The 22,189-nt window shown below is 36.4% G+C and overlaps 1 protein-coding gene across 3 annotated transcripts in view; it reads left to right on the top strand.

Annotated features, from left to right (window-relative positions):
* Nucleotides 1–22,189, top strand: part of FAM76B (family with sequence similarity 76 member B) — a 76,023-nt gene that overhangs the window by 16,531 nt on the left and 37,303 nt on the right. The gene's annotated exons all lie outside the window — the stretch shown is intronic.

Below are 22,189 nucleotides of genomic sequence, written 5' to 3'. Positions count from 1 at the left end.
GGGTTTTATATATGTCAATTCCCTATATATTTTAAGGTGTCAAACCCTTATAAGACATACTTAATGCAAAGATTTGACCATCCTCACTCCTACCCCATACTTTATTGACAGCTTTTTAAATTCTTAAATCAGAGAATGACAAATCTAGAGCAAGACTACATTAATCTTGAGTATGGATTTTGATGGTGATGAGGGGGTGTTCATGAACTCAAGAGGGAAAAAAATTATATATAAATGTTTTCCATATGTTTTTTATCTACTTAAAAATTTTCTGAAAAGTAATCTAAAGGCTTCACAAGCATGCCACAGAAGTAAATGATACAAAAAATAATAACTTTTGGTCCAAAGTTGAGAGGGATCTCAGAGTCTATGCATTCCTCATTTTATAGATGAGGTAACACTGAGAGATGATGGATAGAAATAGAATTAAGACTCAATTGTACTAAACGACAGATTGGATGAGGGTAGAGGTAATGGTTAAAGGTTATTGAGATAAAAGAATTTGGTTGATGAAAGAACGGTGTCATCAAAATGTAGTCAGTAATTGTGGGAATGATGGAGTGAGAAAGATCAGCTTGGAAGTGCTGAGACTTTCAGGTAGAAATAGCGGGCACTTGAAAAAATGGACTAGAGATTTTTGGGTTGATTTAGGAGTCATTTGAATGAGTGATGAGTGAAATGATAGTGAATAAGATCACCAAGGGAGAAGTAAGGAGGAGGCCCCAAAATATGGAAATATACCAATGTTTAAAAGGGAGGAAAAACAAGCCAAAAAGAATGTCTGAGGTAGAGGACATGTTATGGAAGTCAAGGAAAAAAGGTTCCAAGAAGTCCAATAATAGTGAACAATGTCAAATATTCTGGAGTTGTCAATATGGTTAAGGCCTGGGGATAAGGCTCTTGGTTTTAATGGTAAAAGGAATCAAGAACTGTGATCTTAAGATTTTGGAGTGGGTAAATTCCTCCCCAGTCTTCACATCTGGCATCTTCCTCATTGGGAATGACAGAAACTGCATCCTATCTTGCCTCCCTCTGTGTATATCTGAGGCCTGTTAGGCCTGTTCCTGCCTTCCTCCTGGAGAAAAACTTCATTACATCTGCATCCTGCCCTCTACACTAATCCCCTTCCTCTGAACTGCCTAATCCTGAAAGATTGCCACCCTGGGGCCAAAATCCTAGGGTTATTGGTAATTTACTGAGCTCATTCATCAAACTTTAATAAAGACCCACTCTCATACCTTCTCCCATCAGTGATTAGAAACTCACAACTATCATTATTCAAAACAGTTTCCCATCCCTCACTGCTTTCACCTTTATTTCCATCTCAACTAACAGCAGCAATATTCTACTTTAATGTTATCCACTCTGTGCTGTTTTCCAGAATGTCTGTTCCATAAGTAACAAATTTGCCTATGTCTGAAATCTTATTTTTTCACTACTTCATCTCACAACTTTCTTGAGGTTCATTCTGTCACCCAATTAATATTCTGATAGCCGTTTTCTTTTGATCTCCAAAATGTCACCCTTCTTTCCTCAATGGGGTCAGTACCTCTTTTTCTCCTGAAAAATTTAATTCATTGTATATATTGATATTCTCTCAAACACCCTAACTTCCCAGTTCCTCAAATTATTTTTCATTAACTACTCTTGTGTCACCATCAGTTGTACCTCTTTCACTCTACAAACTCCGAAATTCCCTTATCTGTTCATATTATCCTTCCTCCTCTCTTGTCCATCTCTAAACCCTATTCTCCATCCTCCCTTTGACCTCTAGTCTCTTGGTTCTTTCCCAGACCATCACCCTTGCAGTGACTGCATTCTTCCTCTTTTCTCATCTTGAACAGAAAAAGCAGTTAGATCTAGTTCAGGGTGGGGAACTTCTGGCTACCAGCTGCTTATGGCCCATGAAATCGTTTGCATAATCAACCACAAGTGATGCTGAACTGAAAGCCAGGTACAGCAACCTCCTACAACTTGAGTTCTGTAAATTGATAATTTTGTATGGCTCATCAATGATTTTACAAACGTCCAAATGACCTGTGACAGAAGAAAGGTTCCCCACTTCTCTGTAGTCCCTTGTACTTCTATAGGTCACTGATGTTGGCTCACCAAATCTTATCTTTAGATGACTCCCATCCTTTGTTGACTTTGTTCCTACTTTTGTGCTGCTGAAAGAAGCCTCAGAAGTTAACAAAACCATGCTAATTGAATGTAGTGCAGATTTATGATGCGTAATCTCACCTGGCCCTCAGTGTGGCAAGGCAATTCTCATTGGATTCATTGGCCCACTCACCAGAGTGGCTTTTTAGAACCTTTCGGTCTCCAAACCTTCCATGTCTTCCGTTTGCCCCATCATCTCAGCTAAGGATCTTGTCTCATATTTAACTGAAAAAAATGAGGTCATTTGATGAGCTGCTTCTTCCCTTCCTTCTCAAATGATAACTTCCCAGGTGGTTTCTGCAAATATTTCCAAGGCAAACCCATCCATGTGAACAAGTGATCCCATTCCAAACTTCATTATCCTTACTCTCTCATTTATCTTTAATCTTTCTCTGTCTACTATTTCCCTATTGCCTACAAACATGCCCAAGTCTCCTCTATCCTTAAAACCCTCCCTTGGTCTATAACTTTTTGTATGTGAGCCATACAAAATTGCCCACAATTCTTTGTGGCAAACACTAGAAATATGGATACAAAGAATAAAACTGCTTATTTTCAAGGAGGTTACTTTCTAACTGTAAGTGCATGAATTAATTATCCCTTGCTCTTGCCATGTCACTAACAAATTTTTTGACCTTTTTTTTGGGGGGGGGGTCTTTGATGTTAACTCTTATTCCATTTCAAAATTCCTTTTTTATTTTATTAGAGCTTATTCATACTAACCATGTGTCTCCTTGCTGTCTGAGTGCTACTCATTCTTAATTCCTCCAAAATTGTAGTGTTCCATGACTTAACCATACAACCTTGATAGAACTTTTTTTTTTTCCAAGAAATTTGGAATCATTAAAGAAATTTATTATTTTCATTCTATTTGATTCTGGGCCCAGTTCATTGTCCATTTGCTATGTTTGCCAGAGAGAGAGAAAGGAAAGAAGAGGAAAGATAGAAATAAGCTCAATGGTTTGCCCATTGAGTAGAATGTCATAATATAGATAAAAGATTCTTTTATTCACTTGATCTTTTCAGTGTGCATAAGCATGAGCAAAGGCTTTTTCATATTCTAAGAACCAGCAACCAGCATGATGTCATTCACAAATGGTCTTCTCAGAAGGGACTACCTCACTGTCCACAGGAAATTCCTTTTCAAATTGGAGTCTGTGTTGAATCTCCTTCACCCCAATGGCAATCACCTTTGGCAATCCTGCACTTTCCTGTTTAAGGTAGTACCTGATGTTCATGATCAGGAGATGGATAATTAAATAAGATTATTTCTGTTGTTACATCTTTTAAAGAATCTTCAGTTATTTTAACATATGGATTGGGACACACCTTGTTGGAAGAGCACCTCTAAGGTGATATTTTATTATACAGAACAAAGTACCTTTTCATAATCAATTAAAAATAAGTACAAGGAGGTCTTATCTCTTCTTTTAGTATGTGATAATAAAGTTGTAGTATGTTGTGGAATATCACTTGAGAAAGTATGCTTGATCTATGTTAAGGCCCTCTTTGAAAATATCTTCTGTGTGTGTGTGTGTGTGTGTGTGTGTGTGTATCTAAAAAAGATTTTGTATAAACAGGAAAGTAAACATATAGGTCATTAGTTGTTGATGTTTCCTCAGTCACCCTTTCTCTCCATGTTTTAATAAAATCTGAGCTTTCCACAAACTTGATTATCTTCTCTTTCCCCACTTTAAAAACTGGATTAAGATAACTTTACAGCTGTCTCCTTTCCAGCTTGTAACTCCTCTTGTATATTTGGTTTCCTTTAATCTGCTTTTTCTATCTTGGTTCTCTCGAGTGTAATTTCTACCTCTTCTATGAACACACTTGGGATTGTGATGTTAGGGTTGCAATATAGTGAATCTTTAGTTCCTGATGGAGAAAATAGTTTCTGGATCATTTCTATTTTCCTTCTGTTTGCCCTTTGAGTCACCTTGTTAGATTGGATCTCTTACCAAGGCCTTTTATAACTAATTTACCCACCACTGATTCTCTCTGCCTTATGAAATGATACTGCTTGTAATCATGTCTGTTTATAAGATTTTACAAATGAGTTTATTTTCTAAATTGATGCTTTCGTTTTTTTTGACTGCCATTATTATCTGACATGCAAGTAAGTCAAGTGCTTGCTAACTAAGATATTTATATTCTTTTGGTCTCTTTTAGTAATGCATTTATATTGATTAAACTTCTGTATTAAAATTATTATCAGTACTAATTGCCATTTCTGCTATTGGGTGTGCTGGAGTCAGTTCAAACCATCTTGCAAGAGCCAGTTGTTAAATTTTCAACTTAGCTCTTACATCTTTGAAATTGGTAAATGATACAGATCAGGGCTTAATTTATTGTTTTCAGCTGATTATTTAGCCTTAAATAGTAATGAAGAAAATGTTAATAATGAAGATGAAACTTAAAAGTGTGTTGTGTGTACATTTTTTTCCAGTGAGTTAAGCATACCTATTTTTGTGATCATTTAGATTATTTGAAATTGTTTCATTTATAGGACATAATTGGTGTTGCATCTACAAAGATAGCTAGTTCAAGCATAACTACTACATCAATAATGTCTTTTTTATCTGTTAAAATATAATCAGTTCCACTTAAAAATGGTATTTGGTGTTCACCATGTCCAGCTTCTACCAATTCTTTTCTCAAAGGAAGCATTCATGATATAAAGGAGTGAGACTTCTGTGTAGCCTATATAGTCTTTGGCTTCTTGTTTTCCTCTTTCTTGAATTTTTTTCCAGCAAATTTCTTACCATCCATACTCTCACCTTAGCATTGAAACTAATATAAAAATCATTGTCATTTAACTTGAGGTGTCTTTTTGAACTCTTTATAGAATTTCTTTTTCTTTTCATCTTCTGTAACTATTGTTGGTGTCTTGAACTGCAATTATTTTTGTAGTAGTCTTTTTGTAAATAATTATGAATACTGCAATATGAAATGACCAAAATGCTCTATGGAATAATGGAACCTCTAGACATGTGATAAGATCAATTGTACTAACTCCATGCTTTCATATTGTTATCACATTGTTCTAGTTTCATTTATATTGAGAGTGTTCATGAAGATTGATATGAATCAGTTTCTCTCTTCAGCAAAATGTCTATTTAGGTCATTAGCCAAGGACTTCATTATCAATAGCCAAGTTCAAGTTTATATATAAATCTAAAAATGTGACTTTTAGCACCCTCATTGTAGAAATAAAATAGGACTGCATGGGATTGAGAACCAATTAAAATTTTTCTTTGTTTCATGGCTAAAGAATTCATTAATAAGTAGCCAGCCTTCTATTAATGACACCCTCTATATTTAGTTAAATTTGTCATTGGAAAGCAGCCTCAAGCTGTTGCTAAGACTATACTCGAAGCTTTTCTAATAGGGAGAAACATCCAGAGCTTACACTCTGTTGTGATGTTGCCTTTGAATTGTTACTTTCTTATCATGAAGACATCACAATAAAAACTGCAGGGACTCTTATTCAGGATTCCTAATTCATCAATTTTCTCAACTCCCATAACTTGCAATTTTTTTCTGTCTTATCTCCTCTATCTCCTTGGCTGGATCATCATCCAGATCTTGCCCTCTGTGTGTAGATACTCTAACCCATTCTTCCTGGATCCTCTTCTCTTCTTTCTTTACTCTCATCTGCTTTCATCGCTTTCATGACTATTTCCTTGCAAATTACTCCCAAATCTGCATTCATTTCTTATCTCTCTCCTATCTATCTCAAATCAGCAACTGCCTCCTGGAGTCTTTGGATGCTCATTGTTCATCTTAGTACCTACTCAGTACCATTTTATGCTTGGCCACAAAATAGACAAGATATGCTATCTCCTTGGTAAATTTTAAAAACTTAATTCATAGCATAATTTTCAAGAAGTAAGTGTGGCAACCAGGGATATTTGAGGAGGTAAAAAGATAATTCATATTAAATTCATAAAGCATAATGCTTTTTTCTCTTATTGATTTTATTATTGTTGCATTATCCAAAATCGTGATTTATAGTTTTACTTTTTTTAATTCATCACCGTAATTCAAATAAGATTTTAAATTGTGAGGTCCCAAGCCTGAGCACCAGAGTTCTCTTTTTCTAACTAGTATTTTGGGTGCAGCTGATTAATCTGGACACACAAAAGAGTTAGAATATCTTTCTCTGTCTTGATAAGCTAAAATTGGAGCTAAGATTCTCACTGTGCTGAATTCAATTAAGGTGTCAACAGATGGCAGCAGAGAGCAGCTCAGTGAGATTACTGGCAGAATGCAACTGAAAGGGTGGAACAACCAAGGGCTCTTGAAGAATGCAGCTTATAGCAGAGGACATTGACAGCTCCACCAGGAGTAAGCAACAGCATCCAAGGCAGAAAAAAGGCAGCTAAACTGCCTTGGCAGCATGAGTTGCCTGCCTGTGTGCATTCCTAGTTTTTGTTCCTTTTTCCATTGTAAGTGCAGTAATAGCTTGTGTTATTACTGCACTTCATTGTGCAAGGGAGCAATCTGTCTTGTCACTTATTTTATTACGTAGTTAATTAAATGTGTTTTGACTTGAATCAATGTGGCATCTGCTTGTCTGCTAAAGAGAACACACAGATGACTTAAGATTCAGGATACTTGTTTCTTTGTGACTACGTTATTTAACTTTTCTGTGCCTCAGTTTCCTCATTTTTACTTTAAAAATATTTCACTTTAAAAATTGATATTACTTTCAATCTCTTAGAGAATTATTGTGAGGAAAGGAGTTTATTAACCTCAAAGAACTCTTTTAATGGGAATAAGTATATATTCTTCATGAATTGTTGATAATTCTGAATTTAAATTTAAGGAATTTAAATTCAGAATCTAATTGATCTTTCTACAGAAATATTTCCATTGAATTTATTTTTATTTTTTTATCGAATACATAACACTGAACAACACTACTAAAGATTACATTATTAGTAACTATTATATGGAAATAACTTTCAGTGCATAAAATATCAAAACCATTTTTTCAATTGTTCCTAATTCATCCTGAGATTTTGTTTGATCATTGTCATTCAATTTTCTTATCTAAGAAAGTTAGTGTGTATCTTATCCTTCTGGTTCTGCTTTTTTTTTTTCCCATTTTTTAAAGCCTTTTTTCAGATTTCTTTGTATTCCTCAAACTTGCGATCTTAATTGCGTCAGCGTTATTACATTACATTAGTACACTACAATTTGTTTATGTCCATTAGTGAAAGGTTATTTTAAATGGAAGTTTTTGGGGGTGCAATTACATTTAATAATGCATTGAAAACCTTTAACATGTAGTTCTTTTTGTTTGTTGTATTTATAATAATTTTAGCTTCTATTCTCCTATAAATTGCTCAGGTTGGATTTCTAAGAGCCAAGTTAGAATCCTGATTCTACCACTTACTGTCTTTGTGACTTTGGAAAAATAACTTTGCTTCTCTGGGCCTGTCTTCTTTTCTGCAAAATGTGGGGATCAGATTAGATGATTCTATCTTTTGGTTATGTTTTTTATTGATTATCATGCAAAGGCTATGTTTAATATTTTCCCATTTGTTTATTTATAAGATCTTTAAGCCTTAGCATAAATCAGTTTTTACAACTGTCATGATTTCTTTTTGTATTCCCAGTGACTTTTTTTGTATCTTTAGCTTCTTACACATAGTAGATATTTAATAAGTGTTTAATTGATTCTTTTTTTCCCCCTGAGGCAATTGGGATTAAGTGACTTCCCCAAGGTCCAAGTGTCTGAGGTTAGATTTGAACTCAGGTCCTCCTGACTTCAGGGTTGATGCTTTATCTATTCACCAACTAGTGGCCCCAATTGATTCTTTAGAATAAATATAGCCCAGTTTTTCATTCAGTAATCACAGAAATACCATTTTTGTTTTCTTTCCAATATTGTTTTCTTTCTTTTATCTTTCTATATATATTCTTGTTCTTAGAGAATTATTATTCTAATTGAATTTACATTAACTATGACCTAGAGTTAGCCCCACATTTCAGCATGTCACTGCATACTGTTTGATCAAACAGTCAAGTTACTTTTGTTTTTGTTTTTGTTTTTTTTTCTGAAGGCCTTTCTCTTTGATGTAGATGCTACATTTGCCATCAAGTCATTATTAATTTGGATACCACGATTACTGCCATTTAGGGACTCTGATGAGGCCTCTGGACATTCCAAATGCATAAATTAGTCAAAAAACCTCATTTACAATCAAGAAAATACAAAAGATCAAAAGCTGCTAAGGATCCCTGTAACAAATCCTCCTAGTTAAGGTCCATGTTCTATATGAAGTCACTGTTACCAGGGTAGAGAACTGTCTGTCACTTTTTGGTTCTTCTTACCTGGACTGCTAGAGTCAAGAGATTCCAACAAGAAACTCTCTTGATTTAACAGGTCCCCAGAGTAATCAGCTCCTCTCACTAAGCAACCAGTTAGGTGATTCTCTGTGATGAGTTACATATAACTGGGAAAAGGCTTGCCTTAAATTTCACATAGTCATCATGAATGACCTCTGAGCTTACAAGCTCCAAAGTAGGCTAAGAAAGGGCTACTGCTGCTATCAAGCTTTTTTTTTTTCATTTTATTTAGTTTTATTTTTGTGCAATTAGTCATTTGGTATAATAAATTTAATAATTGATATTGAATTTGAATATTCATTATCTTTGTTGTCTTTAAGCATAATGCTTTTTTCTCTTATTGATTTTATTTTTATTATTGCATTATTGATACTTTTGCTTTTTTTAATTCATCAGAAGCATAAAAACTTTTCCCCCATTGCTCTCATTTAAGCTCTATATGTTTTTCTTTTAGGTGTGTTTTTTGTTTGCAGAAAATTCCTGGTGTGATGAGCAAACTATTACCTTGTTAAATTTAGGTTCAGTAATGTTAGACAATTTAACGATTAGCAAAAAGAATTTACTTAGCTATGGCATGGAAAATATATTCAATAAACTCAGTACTTAGTTTGGGTAGAAATTATATCCCATTTCCTCCCACCTCTTTACATAAGAATTGTGTCTGATCAGTCAGGCAAGTTATGGTAACTTAAATGATCTTGGAACATCTCCCCATGGATGGGCCTTTTATATCCTTATGTAACCAGGAAGCCATGTTAACATCACCAGAAGCTTATGGAAAGGTAGGTTAAGGGAAGTGCAGTTGAAATCTTAGTTTCTTGTTCCTTGTGCCAACTCCCAAAGGCAGTTTTATTGACATTCTAAAAACAACCTAATTCATATTGTAGGAGTAATGAGGAACCCTTGTAGATAGTGACCCTATTACAGCCGAGTTCTGTTTTATAATTCATTTTCTATCTTTATCACTGTCATTTTATGGCTGAGTTCAGTATATCCATTACCATCATTGTATACCATTATGAAAAGTAATTTGGAATTTTGCAAAGAAAGTGGCTTAAAATGTCTATATCTTTGATCCCTAGAGTTCACTGTTAGGTATATACCTTAGGGAGAAACATATAGCAGCACTTTTTGTGGCCTAAAAGAACTGGAAACAAAGTAGATGGCTTTCAGTTGGAGAATGGCTAAACAAATTGTGGCAAATGAATGTAATGGAAGAAATGATGAATATGATAAGTACAAAAAAGTCTGGAAAGACTTCTGTAAATTCATACTCTACTCAGAAGAGCAAATTGCAGTCATCACAATCTTGTTACCGCGTACTATGTTCTAGTTCTCCCTTCACTCAGTATCAGTTCATATAAGTCTTTTCAGGCTTAGAAAGTGATTTTTAAATTCAGCTTTGAAGGTAGCTAAAGAAGTTAGAAAGGAGTGATTTCTAAGTTTGGGGGACAGTCTGTACCCAAGTCTGGATACGAGAAATGAAATGTCATGTGTGAGGAACAGCAAGAAATCCAGCTTGGCTTTACCGTGAAATACATGAAGAGAAATATGACAGGAAATCCTGTAAGGGAAACATTGTGATCACACCTGTGCTTTAGGGAAGATCACTTGGGCAGCCGTGTGGAAAATGAACTGAAAAGTAGAGTGATGTGAAGTCCCATTTCCACAAATAGGAGAACAATTAGAAAAGCTAAAGCAAAACTCCAGGTGAGAGATGATGAAGACAAATTACCTGCCCTCTATGAGGCTCAGCTTTTTCATCTGCAAAGTGAGGAAAGAGGAAAATGTAACATCATTTGAATCAAAAGGAATTTTACGGATTTACCAATTGCTCCACTAGGGGGAGTGTTATACTACAAAATACAATTGTGTTTCATTAATGCTGCAGTTATCAAAGTGATGGGGGGGGGGAAAAACAATCCTCCAGGCCCTTCTCTGCTAGAAAATGCTTTAAGTTATATATGTTGAAACTCATCTCGTTTGCCAATTTACTAATTAAGTAGCGCATTACACCAATTGTCATTAGGATGATATTTGTTTTTAAACTCAGTAAAAACACTTTTTTAACATACCATCTGTTAATTTTAAAAGGGTAAGAATTTTAAAGAATCAATTTTCATCTTTGAAAAAAATGAATAAAAAGGGTAATTTTACTGTCTGCCTTAAAGCAATCTTTTCCTTCCATATGGACAGAGCAAATGTGAGAAACTAGGTAGGTCCATATCCACCTACCCAGGTATGTGATTTGTACTGATATAATTGCTAGAGGACTAGATTTGGAGGTAGAAAGACCTGGCTTCAACTTCTGTCTCAAAAACTTGAAAGATGAATGAAGAAGGTTATTGATTTTATAGGCTCTGGGATCTGGAAGACGAAGCTCCCTCTACAGTTAGCAGGTTAGCAATTATAGTCCAGGAGAATTGTGTAGGACTTGAAAAGGTAGAAAGTGAGGTGCTTAGTGTCACACAAACAATATATCAGGGGAAGGAGTTAAACCCAGAGGTTTTTGTGATTTCTAGGCTAGCTCTCTACTATACCACACAGAAATTATTTAATCTCTCAACTTCAGTTTCCCCATCTATAAAATGGATTAATAATACCTATAGCATTTATCTTGACATTAAAAGGACTTGGCAACCTTAAAATTCTCTGTAAATGTCAGGTATTGTATCTATCATTCTAAGTACTTCTAGCCTTAAGGACCCTTTGATTTCCCAACTGTTGGAGCTGGGAGAATAGCTAGAGCGTACTGTGTATAGAGTGCAGGAGTCAGGAAGACTTGAGTTCAAAAACAGCCTCAGACAGTTAGTGGTGTGATCCTGGATGAGTTACTTAACTTTTGTCTGAATCAGTTTCCTCATCTGTAAAATGAAGATAATAATAGTGCCTACCTTTCATGATTTTTATGAAGATAGAATGAGCTAATATTTGTAAAGCTCTTTGTAAACCTTAAATTATTTTATAATTGCTAGTTCTTTTTTTCCCCCTGAGGCAATTGGGATTAAGTGACTTGCCTAGGGTCACACAGCTAGGAAGTAATTGATAGTTTTCATTACTCTTGTCACTTTCTCTGTAGATTTGTTCTTAAACATGAGGTTCCCCATTCTCTTAATTAGGCTCCCCTTGAGAGTAGTGATCAGTAAAGTTTTTGAGTTCACACCTTCTTAGCAAAGTGAGATAGACTAATGAAATGAGGGGGAGGGAAAGAAGGAAGGAAGATGGAGAGCTTCCAGATTAAAAAAAAAAAGATGCTGGAAAAAAATATTGTGCAAATTTAAATATGCTCTGGGCTTTAGAGGAACCCAGTGAAAATCCTTGCATGTCTTGGTTTTTTGCAGATGCCAATTTTTAAAGAAAAAACATTTTGTAAATCTGATAATTTTGAATACTATCACTGAGGCCTGACTGATGGCCATAATGATCTCTTTGCTGAGCTTTTTTCTAGAGATGGGACAAGATAATAGCTGGGTAGATTGGACAAAGCTCCAAAAACAGACTGGACACATTGAGGAGTCACAACAAAGTGGAAAAAGCATTAATCTAGGGTCAAAAATATTTGGCTCAGAACCAGCTCTGCAACTAACTCTAGTTTCTGTAAAAGGAGAAATGATTTCCAAGTTTTTTCCTAGCTCTAAATACTGTGAGCCTATGATCTTTTCTATATATAGACTAAGGCAGATTATAACGAATATATTTCATGAAACTATGTTGATTAGGTTCACTTCAAATATATGTTGTCTAAGCTTAACTGGGACCCCTCTACACAAGGTGAGCTTTCCATTCCTTCATAATTAGTTCCCTATCCCACTCCCCAAGGCTGCTGGATAACAGAGTGGATAGAGCCCTGATCTAGGAATCAGGAAAACTCTTCTTGTGTAAATTAGAGGTGCCTACCTTAAATTGTCATATAATTGCTAGTTCTTATTACTATTGTTACTTTGTAGACGTATTCTTAAAGGTGAGGTTCCCCCATTTTCTTAATTGAGCTACCCTTATGATTAGTGATCAGAAAAGTTTTTGAGCTTCAGACAGCTTCAGTCCAGCTTCAGACACTTACTAGTTGTGTGATCCTGACCAAGTCCCTTAAACCCTGTTTTCCTCCCAACTACTGACCCAACAATACTGTCTTACTCCCCACAATAGTTCTTCTAAACCTCCTCCTCTCTTCTTAGACTCATTTGGAGATGATACTTCATACTTCACCAAAACTAATTGAGGTCATTTACTTTAAGTTCTTCCTCCAATCACATCATCCAGACATTTTCCCCTACTATTTCCTTCATTCTGCTCTCTGAAAAAAAGGAGGTCCAGTTTTCAAATTCAACTTTTCTACATGCACTCTTCCCCTCTAACTTCCAGTGAATTGTCACCACTATTACTACTTATCTTTTATCTTCATTCTCTCCCTTTCTATTGGTTCCTTCCTCTCTACATACAAACATACCATGTCTCCACCTCCTTAAAAACCATCACCAAACCATAACATTTCTGTTTTCCATCATCTTTTATTTTTCTGCCCCTTTGTGGTTAAACTCCTTGAGAAAGAGATAATAAAGATATCTATATTAGACACCTCTATATTTTCCCCTTTTATTCTCTTCTAATATTCTGTAATGTCTCCCAAAGTTACCAGTGACCAGTACCTCCTTCACATGCTAGTTATGAGTTTGAAGTGACATATTTGTAAAGTGCTTAATAGCACATGATATCCTGGTAGGCACTATATAAATGTTTATTTCCTTCTTCATCCCCCTTTTAATTGCCAAGTCTAAAGTGTGTGGTGGTTGGTTTTTTCCCCCCCAAATCCTCTTTCTCAACCTTTGCAACATTGGATACAGCTGATTATCTTCTTCTGACTACTGTATCATATTAGGTTTTATGACACTCCTCTTTCCTTCTCCAACCTGTCTTTTCATTTTTTGGTCTCTGTTGATAGATTTTCATCCAGAACACACCCCAAAACCATGGATATTCTCCAAGACTCTGTCTTGAGCCCTTTTCTCTTCTCCCTCCATACTGTCTTGCTCAGTGATCTCATCAACTCTATTTGATTCAATTGATCTTTGTACAAATGTTTCCCAGATCTGTGAATCTCCTCTAACCTCTCTCCTGAATCCCAATCATTCCATCTGGATATATTGAATTGGATGTCCAAAAATATCACAAAGATTAAATTGAATATATCTCAAACTGAACTCATTAGCTTTCCCCATCTCAATGTAGTTTACTGGAGTAGTTTTCCATTTCCTCTTGCTTGTTTGACAGAACAGGAAACTGAGGTAAACAGGATTAAGTGACTTTTCCTGGGGACGGCATTATCCTCTTAGAGGAGCAGAAAATGTTAGAAGACATTCAGAATTCAGATAGGGCAAGAAACCTTTCTTCTACTCGAAAAAAGCATGAATAGAGGCATATGCTAGTAGACACATGGCGGGGTCCTCAAACTACGGGCCTTGGGTCAGATGCGGCAGCTGAGGACGATTATCCCCCTCAGCCAGGGCTATGAAGTTTCTTTATTTAAGCAAAACAAAGTTTTTGTTTTTACTATAATCCGGCCCTTCAACAATCTGAGGGACAGTGAACTGGCCCCCTATTTAAAAAGTTTGAGGACCCCTGGACACGTAGGTTTGTTTTACTTAATTGTTCTTTTTTATTATAAGGGAGGGTCCTGCTGTAATGGTTATTAGATGAACATAGTGGGCTTTTGAAGAAATTAGTAAAGAATTTATGATCATTTTAAAAGTCATTTAACATGAAAAGAAGTCTAATGTAGCAATCTTACTGGCTTTTGTCATTTGTCATTCATTCCTATCTGAACTCTACCGTGTCCTTTATATCCAATCTTACCTACCTACAACCATTTCCTGAGCTTCTCTGATTTCCCCCCCTCACAGATGCCCTACCTCCTATCATTCCTTGATAGATGCTTTTAATAACTGAAAGAAATCTCCTTTCTACAACATCTTAAAAATTTTGCACCAGCCCTGAAGTCAGGAGGACCTGACTTCAAATCTGCCTCAGATATCCTAGCTGTGTGACCCTGGGCAAGTCACTTAACCCCAATTGCCTCAGCAAAAAATAAAAAAATTATGTGGGACATTCAGCTTACCATCAGGAATCAGCAAAAAGGCCTTCTGATATGTTCAAGACTGGCCCAGACTGACGCCACTGTAAATGCTGCTGGTTTCTTTTATAAAAGGGGGGAAAGGGAAAGTTCATTTTACTAGCTGATTAGACTCTATGGACAAAGGTGATGACAGAAAAGACTAATGCTCACCTATATCTGAATTATTGGTGTTTTGTGTTACCCATCACTAAGGACAGATCCTTTCAACACAGGTCAATAAATCTAATGATCCTTTCAAAGGATTTCAAAAGATTCAAGTCAACAAATCTGTAAGCATTTATTAATTACCATGTGCCATCTGTATTAAGCACCGAGAAAAGATAAAAAATAGTTGTTCCCTTTAAGGAGCTTACAATATAAAGGGAGAAGTAATATTATGACAAGTAGGTACAGGCAAAAATATAAACAGAGTAGCTAGAAGTCCTGGAGTCAGGAGGACCTGAGTTCAAAACCAGTCTCAGATGCTTACCAACGGAGTGACCCTGTGCAAATTACTTAACCCTATTTGTCTTAGTTTTCTCATCGTAAAATGAGTTGGGGGAGGAAAGGGCAAACCACTCCAGCATATTTGCAAAGAAAACCCCAAATGGGGTCATAAAAAATCAGACACAACTAAACAACGACAATAGAATGAAACAATAACTTTCTCCCAAAGTCTTCCTAATAGCTCTGAGAGAGCTCAGAACTTTCCACCTAACTTCATTTTCTATCACTTACTCAGCTTGGTCTCGACTTTAAGAAGTTTATTTGCTTCCTTTTGGGTGACATCTTTCTCCCAGTAGCTTCTGGAGCACAGGGAATATCTTTTCATTATTCGTCTCCACTGCTCAGCACAGTGCCTGGCACATTACAAGCACTTTGATTTACTTGATGTGCTCTTTGTATAAATTGTACTTTGGGTTCTTTGATGTGACTTGAATTAAATAAGACCAGAGAAAGTGGGGGTAAGGGAAGGGAAAGGGAAGAGGTGGGGAAAGCATTTATTAAGCATTGACTATGTGCCAGACACTATGCTAAGTATGATCTTTTTAGATTTCAGAATATTTGCAGAGAGAAAGAGATGTAACAGATTCCACTGTCTGAATTTGTATTAGCTAGTGAGCCCCTTTATTTTGTGAGCAGATTATTCTATTCCTAGTAAAGAGTAAGACATTTTGAGTATCTTATTTGCATGTAAAAAGAACAGCAGGGACAATTAATTTGTCCCTAGGGCAGAGATTTATCCCTAGACTTCTATACCTTTTTATTAACCCATCAATTTGCATAGAGAAAAAAGAAGAACCTTAGAGTTTTTTGTTTTTGGTTTTTTAAGGCCAAGTCTTGACTCCTAAAGTTGTTTGGTTATTATGTCCTTTATCTGGTAACATACTAGCCTGCAGAGATAAAGAAATGAGAAATGTACTGGTTGGTCACCATAAATTAGGGTAAAGTCTCTCACTAAGGGAAACTAAACCTAAAACAGGAAGAATTGTCACGTAAAGGGGCTAGTGTAAAAATGGTCTCCCACTTTCTCCCTGCGAGACGACAAGTCTCAGAGCCCTAAACCTGAAAGAATTGGGTACACTCTCACTGCCAGTACTAGACTCAAGCAGAGGAGCTTGAGGCTGCAGGTGGTCAACTACTGCTGCCCAGTGCAGAGTGGAGATACCCATTCACGGAGATTTTTCAGAGACAAAGGATGTCTTATGGCACTTTTAGAATGGTGGAATTATTTGCTTACAAGTGTTTACCATATGTATTGTCACTACTAGTAATAGTGGTATAATGTGCTCCAGGCTTGTGTAATTAGAAGGATTAGAAGGATGGTTAGATTGGGTCCCCACAGCACTGCTTGAACCTTGAGAGCAGGTGATACTCTGGAGACTTAATTCCTGAGTTCAGGTACAAGTTGTACTACATGTGAATAAAAGATACATATTTTTATTTGCTTTAATAGTTGTTCTAATTGCTTTCTTCTCTATAAAAGGAAAACCAGAGATAGTTGTTTGTTTTTGTTTTTGTTTTTGTTTTTGTTTTTGTTTTTAAGAATCCAGGGCTTCTTGGGTTTTTCTAACGAATTGAAAGGAGAAAAACAACGGAAAGGAAGGAAAAAAGGACTTTAGACATTTTAAAAATAAATGTTTTCTAGTGGTTTCCTTCAAATGGCTATACTGAGCAAATAGTAGAAACTGTACTTCAGGAGTCTGATGTCCCAGGCTGCTCTGCTTGCTCCTATGGTTACCATGATGTTATCATAACCCCTGAGTACGGAAGGCATTAAGTTATCTATAACCCAACCTATTAATATCTAGGAGCTTGGGATGTAGAAATGTTTGCTTTGCTGTTTTTAGAATGCAAGCATTATTTTTTTAAATGAAAATTTAAAAACCTATTCATTTTAGCCAGAATATCAAAATATACTCATGTATTCCTGCCCTATTAACCATAAACGAATGATTAATTAGTCCATCAATCAAAAAGCATTTATTATATATATACTAAGTGCCAAGAATTTTGCTATGCATTGGGGATTCAAACACAAAGAATGAAATAATCCCAATACATAAATATAAACACATGCAAAATAGTTCAATATAAGATAGTTTGGGAAAGAGCATTAGCTATTACAGGAATGGGGAAATGCTTCATACAAAAGATGGTGTTTAACTGGGACTTCACAAAGTAAAAGTGAAGAAAAGAGAGGGTCTTTTTTTCAGACAACTATATAGTAGAACAAGTATTACAAAGGCACGGAGACCAGAATGAGACTATTGTGAGTGAGAACAAAGAGAAGGCCAATTGTCTAAATCAAAAAGTAGTAGGAAGGGGAGTAATATCTAGTGAAATTGGTAAGATTGAGGAGGGGCCAGGTTGTGAAGAGCTTTAAAAGCTAAACAGAAGAATTTAAGTTTTTTATGTATTTATATCATATATCTATTTTTATATTTTATCTTATAGACAATAGGGAGTTACTGGAGTTGATAGAGCAGGAGAGTCATAGGGACAGAAATATACTTAAAGAACGTAGAAATGTATAAGATGGATGGAGAGAAACTCGAGACAGGGAAAAAATTAGGAAGCTATTACAATAAGTGAAGGTTAATGAGAGTTTGAATCAAAGTGGTAGCTATGTGAATAGAGAGAAGGGATCATATATGAGATGTTATGGAAGAAATACTACAGTTTGACTACTTCTCTGCTTATAAGGGGGGAAAAGAATGAAGACTTAAGGATAATGACAAGATTTTGAACCTGAAAAACTTGCAAAGAGGATGGTACCTTTAACAAAAATAAGGACATTTAGAACATGGATTTTCCTTTGGAATAAGGATAAAGAGTCCATTTTAGGACATGTTGAGACTGAACGATCTCTAGAAGGTCCATTTTAAAGTATTCTTTAGCCAGTTGGTGATGTGGGACTGAAACTCAGAGGAAAGAACAGAGCTCAATAAATTAGTATGGAAGTCTTCTGCATGGAGATGATAGTTACCTCCTGTGTTACTAAGAGAGGTTATAGAAGAAGAGAAGGCGGCTAAAGAAAGAACTTTGTCACAATGATGGGATATGAGATGCTTTATTTAAGCTACATTTTGGTTGTCCAAGTGCACTTCCAGTACACTTAACCATGTTACGACTTTTCTCCTCTTTTTGGCGTATTCCTATTAGGTATTTGAAGTTACTTTATTGTGGAGGGTGACTGGCGGTGTGTACACACCCTATTGCCTATTTCAATTAAACTCTCTATTCTTAATTTACTACTAAATCCTCCTTCATATCTTTATTTCAATAGAACAAAGGAAGCTGGTTAAGTAGTCAGACAGGTAGGAGAACCATGAAAACCCAGATAGGATCAAGTATCCAGGAGGAAAGAGTAGTCAACAGTGTTAAGGGCAGTTGATAAGTCCAAAAGGGGGAGACCTGAGGAAAGACCATTACATCTGACAACTCAGAAGTCATGGATAACTTTGAGAAGAACACTTTCAATTGAAAGCACTCCAGATTGAAAGGAATCTGAAAGAACTGAAAGAGAAGAGGCAGTGAGTACAGACGGCTTTGTCAAGGAGTTTGTCTGAGAGAGGGATGGTAGGATTACAGAGAATTTTTTGTGGTTGGGAACATGTTTGAAGACAGTAGGGAAGGAGCCTGAAGGTAGGGAAAGATTGAAGATGGAAAAGATAGAGAGGATGATTGAAAGGAATTTCTCTGGGAGATCACAGGAATAGATGAGATCAAACACGTGTGGAGACAGGTTGGTCTTGGCAAGAAGAACTTCTTTGTCAGAAACTGAGGGAACTCTCAAATCATGTCATTTCCCTCTTTATGGTTGTTACGTGGGTGTCATCTACTTTTTCTCCAGGGCTGAGTCCATGCATTCATATTTCCATCGCTGCCCTGGGTATCCTTGTACTTTGGATTGAGAGGCGTCATCACTGGGCTATTAGGCCGTGTAATGTCCCTTTCCATGGCTTCTAGGTGACCGAAGGCATGTGGCTATGGTATGCCTTACCCTAGGACAGCCATTAATGGTTCATAGGAGGTGACCTAAATGTCAAGACTCTGCTGCAATCCTAGCTCTGTTGTTGTATGTTTTTTGTTCTCAAAGAGGACCTCAAGAAAGCTGTGACATGCAAGTGAATTGGAAGTAAGTGAGGAAGGCTGGGCAAGGTCCCCTGCCTCACTTTCCCCTCCTGAGCCATCTGGGTCCAGTGGCCAGATATGGATCAGAACAGCTGGAGATGGTGCTGGATGAAGTGGGAGACCCTGGCCTTTTTGAGCTAAGGTCTTTAACTGGTTTCAGTTTGACTGAGTTAATGCTATTCACATAAGCAGTGAGACAGACTATCAAAAATCTTAGCCCTGCTGAAAGGCCAAAGGAGGAGAAATAGTCCTTTGACTTCCTTTTATAAGCCATTTTAATGAAGTGGAGGGCAGAGTATCCAACTTCTCCCAAAGCCTTCCTTCAGAGGTCTTTTCCTTCCTCCCCTGCTTTGCTCCCTTCCTTTTTTTTTTTTTTTTTTTTGTATTGTTCCTCTCCCTCAAGTAGATTGCAAGCTCCTTAAAGACTGGGATTGTTGTTTTATTAATTGTATCTCCAGTATTTAGCAGAACACCTGGAACACAGTAGGTGTTTAATAAATGTTTATTGGATTTTATTGGGTGGTTCCTCACAGAATGCTCAATTCACTGCATTATAAGTCTTGGAGGCCACTTCCATCTGAAAACCATCTCTACTAGAAGTCATTATACATACCTCTACCTTCTTTAGGAAGACACAAAAGCTTACTCCCTATTAGCTTATCAATTTGACCAGTGAAGTCCCTTGATCAATTAAGCCCCTATACTGTTGTTTGGTAAATAAATTCCTTTTGAATTCAGCAGTCTGTATAACTGAACTCTGACTCTTTTTATTTATTAGTTTTCCTTAACAAGGTTTTCTAGCTGATCAACATCAATCAACTCAATCAACATTTATTAAGCACTTCTTATTACTTTCTTTATGCCACTGAGAGGTAAAAAGAAAACGTAAAAGCCAGATCCCATTTAAAAGTTTTGTTTCAGTTGTAAAGTTGCTGCTATTCAGTGAGGAAGGAATGGAAAGTATGCTAGATCAGAACATTAATGTTTAAATCCTGGCTCTATGACTTACTGCTTTATAAATTGTTTCCCCACAATGATTCTCTGAGGTGGATATTTGAAATGCTGTTATCTGATACTCATTTGTTTAGAAAGGCCAAATAAGTTGTCCAAGTTTTGTAGTAGAAATTCAGACTCAAATCTTTTCACTCAAACTGCAATGTTCCTGATATTTGGCCTTGCTGAGTGATCTGCTAGCCTTAGGTACTGTTGTGTAAAACTAAGGTAATGCAAAGCTAGAAAACAAACAGAAAAGAAACCAATAGACAACAAACAAAATTAAAGCACATTAAAGCTAAATTATCCAGAATTGCTCAGGAATGAATGAGTTCTACTATTGATTTTTTTAATAGCTAAAGTCTAATCATTTTAATACTGTTTTTCTTTCTTTCTTTCTTTCTTTCTTTTTTTAATGGCACTCTGTAAAATGCATCACACAATCCCCTACACACCCTGGGCCAAAATGAGAAACTACCATAGGCTGAATGTATGCTTTGGGGCATCTAATTAAATCACAGCTCAGGAGCCCCCCACTGTTGTTTATTTTGCTGGACCCATTGGAAGACACACTATTCAAGTCAAAAGACATTTACTTAAATAGCAAAGCAAAATAAATGACTAGGAAAATTCCTCTCCTCCACACAGGGTTATACTCTTTCACAGGTTACAGTAAAGGAAAAATACATAGGGAACTTCTCTGGCTAGTGTAACAAATATGGCCAAGGAACTTAAATGAAAAGGGCACGTATATGGAGAAAATATATGTATAGAGAATGTGTACTTAGGTGACATGTCAGAGAGGAAACGTGTAGATCACCATATGGAGCCAGAGAACAAACATGGCTAGGAATTCACATAACCCAGGAAATGCTATTCCTTCTTTGGCATCACTGGAACACCTTCTGCCTCTTCATTAGGATATGTCTTTGATTCCAGTTCTTATTTGGTGCTATCATTAGGCTATGAGCTGTTTTCTCTTCTGCACACCATTGACATCTTCTGGTCTATCTGTTCTTCTGTGAAGCTATCTATTGGTACCTTGGCAAATTGTTCTGTTAGTTTGATGCTTCTCTGCTGGTTATCTACTTAATTTAAGCTATTATGTACGCTTTTCCTATAGGGGAGGAGTCTGTCAACTATTTTAGTCTCTGGGGAGGTTTCAGCTCTTTTGTGATTCATTTCCACAGCCAATATGAGAAGACATTGTTTTTGTTCAGTGGTTTCAAGTCCCATCATGACCCCATTTGGGGTTTTCTTGGCAAAGATACTAGAGCAGTTTGCTATTTTCTTCTTCAGCTCATTTTATAAATGAGAAAACTGAGGCAAACAAGATTAAGTGACTTGCCTAGATCTCACACTCTTTAAGTCTCTGAGGTCACATTGGAACTCAGAAAGATGAGAACTCCTGACTGTAGGTCTGGCACACTATCCACTGTATCACCTACCTACCTCTCTAAGACACTAAATCTTTTAAACATCTTTATTTCTGCCCAGCATTCCCCTTGGAATACCATACAAATTACCCACCCAGAGCTTCATTTAGCAGTTCTGGCTTTTTCCTTACCTTCCTACCTGTCCCAAATTTATCACCCTTCCTATACCTGACTCTTCTTATTATTGTTATTTTTTCTGAAGCAATTAGGGTTAAGTGACTTGCCCAGGGTCACACAACTAGGAAGTGTTAAATGTCTGAGATTAGATTTGAACTCAGGTCTGTCAGACTTCAGGGCTGGTACTCTATCCACTGCATTACCTAGCTGCCCCTATACCTGACTTTTAAACAGAATATGCCTAACCCAATTTGTTTTTATTTTTAAATGAGGATTAGTCTCAGTAATCTCATTTCCCTTACACTTCAATATTTTATAATTTTGAACATCAGAACTTAGAAGTAGAAGAGACCTTAGTAATCTTTTAGCTCAATCTCTG

Source organism: Sarcophilus harrisii, chromosome 3 (genome assembly GCF_902635505.1).
Source record: "Sarcophilus harrisii chromosome 3, mSarHar1.11, whole genome shotgun sequence".
NCBI classification, from domain to species: Eukaryota; Metazoa; Chordata; class Mammalia; order Dasyuromorphia; family Dasyuridae; genus Sarcophilus; species Sarcophilus harrisii.
The sequence above is the reverse complement of the archived record's forward strand: the minus strand, read 5'-3'. Positions and strand labels throughout refer to the sequence as shown.